The sequence below is a fragment of the Phacochoerus africanus genome, chromosome X (genome assembly GCF_016906955.1).
Source record: "Phacochoerus africanus isolate WHEZ1 chromosome X, ROS_Pafr_v1, whole genome shotgun sequence".
Taxonomy (NCBI): domain Eukaryota; kingdom Metazoa; phylum Chordata; class Mammalia; order Artiodactyla; family Suidae; genus Phacochoerus; species Phacochoerus africanus.
Genome location: NC_062560.1, coordinates 58,225,921 through 58,228,860, shown reverse-complemented (window position 1 = coordinate 58,228,860; position 2,940 = coordinate 58,225,921). Strand labels below are relative to the sequence as shown.

At 35.6% G+C, this 2,940-nt stretch overlaps 1 pseudogene; it reads left to right on the top strand.

Annotated features, from left to right (window-relative positions):
- Positions 1-304: 304 nt before the first annotated feature.
- Positions 305-2,040, top strand: LOC125118487 (heterogeneous nuclear ribonucleoprotein A3-like; annotated as a pseudogene).
- The last annotated feature ends 900 nt before the right edge of the window (positions 2,041-2,940 follow it).

The following is a 2,940-nucleotide window of genomic DNA, read 5'->3' as shown; positions in this document are numbered from 1 at the left end:
GAAAAATCTCAAATAAACCACATAAACTACCTCCTAAAGAAAAGAGAAAAAGAACAAACTAAGCCAAAGTCAGCAGAAGGAAGGAAATAATAAAGGTCACAGTGGAAATAAATGAGTCAAAAATGTTAAAACATCAATGAAAGAAAGATTTTTGATAAGGCAAACAAAATGTAAATGTTTTAGCAAGATACATTAAGAAAAAAGAGGATCCATATAAACAAAATTAGAAATAAAAGTCATATTGAACTCAGGTTGAAGATATGAGTCTGGTCTCAAAATGGAAGTAAAATCATTGTCCAGTGGCTCCACAGCCCTGTTCCAGCCATCACTGTCACTACTGTTTCCACTGCCAGGAGGAGGGCTGTGATCCAAAAGAAGCAGAATAGTTGAGAAAAATGTTTTTTGGTGGTCTGAGTTTGAAATTATCAATGACAATTTAATAGAACATTTTGAGCAGTGGGGTGCACTTACAGATTGTGTGGTAATGAGAGATTCCCAAACAAAACATTCTAGGGGCTTCAACTTTATGACTTACTCTTGTGTTGAAAAGTTGGATACAGCAATGTGTACTTGACCACTTAAGACTTATGAGTGTATAGTGGGACCAATGAGAGCTGTTTCTAGAGAGGATTCTGTAAAGCCTGGTACCCATATAACAGTGAAAAAAAATGTTGATGGCATTAAAGAAGAGGCAGGAGAATACAATTTGAGAGTCTACTTTGAAAAGTATGGTAAGCTTGAAAACATAGAAGTTATGGAAGGCAGGCAGAGTGGGAAAAACAGAGGATTTGTTTTCGTAACTTTTGATGATCACGATGCAGTTGATGAAATTGTTGTTTAGACATACCACGCTATTAATGGGTATAATTGTGAAGTGAAAAAGGCCTTTTCTAAACAATAAATGCAATCTGGTGTATCAGGCAACTTTATGTGTCATGAAGGAAACTTTGGAAATGCTGGAGGTAACTTTGGCCATGGTGGAAATTTTGGTAGAAGAGCAGGTTATGATGGTGGAGGTGGTGACAGCAGAGATAGTTATGAAGGAGATTATGGTGGATATAATAAATTTTGAGGAGATGGTGGCAACTATGGTGGTGGTCCTTGTTATAGTAGTAGAGAAGGCTATGATAATGGTGGACGAGGATATGGAAACCAAAGCAGTAGATGTGGTGGCAGTGGTGGAGGATATGATAACTACAATGAAGGAGGAAATTTTGGAGGTAGTACCTACGGTTCTGGTGGGAACTATAATGATGTTGGAAATTTTAGTGGAGAATAGCAACAAAATTATGGACCTATGAAGAGGGGGAAGTTTTGGTGGGAGAGGCTTGGGCAGTTCTTTTGGTGGTGGTTATGGATCTGGTGGTAGAAGTGGTTGATATGATAGCAGACATTTCTAAAAAATCAGCAGAAAGGGGTTACAGTTCTTAGCTGGAGAGAGAGCAAGGCGTTATCAGGAAAGCTCAGGCTCCTTTGAGACAGTCATCCCAAAGCATTAGGAGAACTTTAAGAATCTGCTGCAGAAGGAATGATTATTATCCATAGTTAGAAAAGTTATTATGGCTTAAACAGGAAACACTTCTTGTTCAGGACTGAAAAAGCTACACTTTTTGTAAAGTGTAGCTATTGATTAATGAAATGCATCAATTAGATGTACATTCCTGAAGCTTCTTATCTGCTCTAGCTTTTTCTTTTTCTTTTCATTACATCAGGTATATTGCCCTGTAAATTATAGTATAGTAGGAAAAAAAATTAAGGAATTTTTAACTTTTCAATATTTGTGTAGTTCAGTTTTTCTACATGTTAGTACAGAAATATTAACAAAATTCAGTTTTGAAAGTATTTCCTTGTGAGTTAATAAGGTCACTGTTAATTAATATTTTGTATGAATTTTGCTAAAGTTAACAGTAAAGAAACACCTGCTGATTGCAGTTTAATAGGAATCTATCCTACCCATTTCCAAACCACGAAATGAGTGGGCTCTGACATGTGGAGAGAGTAGATATTTGCATGTTTGTAATGTGTGTTTTAGATAATAAAATTGGGTGTTTAAATTAGTATATTTGTGAATTTAATAGCATTAAAATTTACCTTGAAATGAAAAATCTCAAAAGTCCTATTTATTTTTTTGTGCATTTTCCTTCAAATGTAATCATATGATTTTAGTGTATTAGCTTTTCTGAGAGTCTTAGCTGTGTTGAGAACATCTGGATTCTACATTCACCTTAGTCACGTGTGAACAACAAATATAAATAATACAATCAAAAGAATACTACAGGAGTTCCCATTGTGGCACAGTAGAAACAAGTCCAATTAGCATCCATGAGGATGCAAGGTTCAATCCCTGGCCTCACTCAGTGGGTTTGGAATCCAGCATTGCCATGAGCTGTGGTGTAGGCTACAAATGTGGCTCAAATCACATGTTGCTGTGGCTCTAGTATAGGCTGGCAGCTGTGGCTCTGCTTTGACCCCTAGGCTAGGAACTTCCATATGCCCTGGGTGTAGCCCTAAAAAAGTTAAAAAAAAAGAAAGAAAGAGAATACTACAAACAGTTTTATGCCAAAAAATTCAACAACCTGGAAGAAGTGAATAAATTCCTAGAATCATTCAGGCTTCCAAGACTGAATCAGAAAGAAAGATAATCTGAGAAGTCAGTTACTAGTATTGAAATTAAATCAGTTATCAAAAAACTCCCAACAAGCAAAAGTCTAGGACCCACAGTTTCATAGGGGAATGTTACCAAACTTATAGAGTTAATACTAATACTTTTCAAACTGTTCCAAAAAGTTGAAGAGGAGGGAACATGCCAAAACTCATTCTATGAGGTCACTTTTACTCTGATACCAAACCTGGAAAAATATACTACAAAAAATGAAATAAAAATCCATAATTCTAATGGATATTTATTTTATGAATATTTAAAATCCTTGACAAAATACA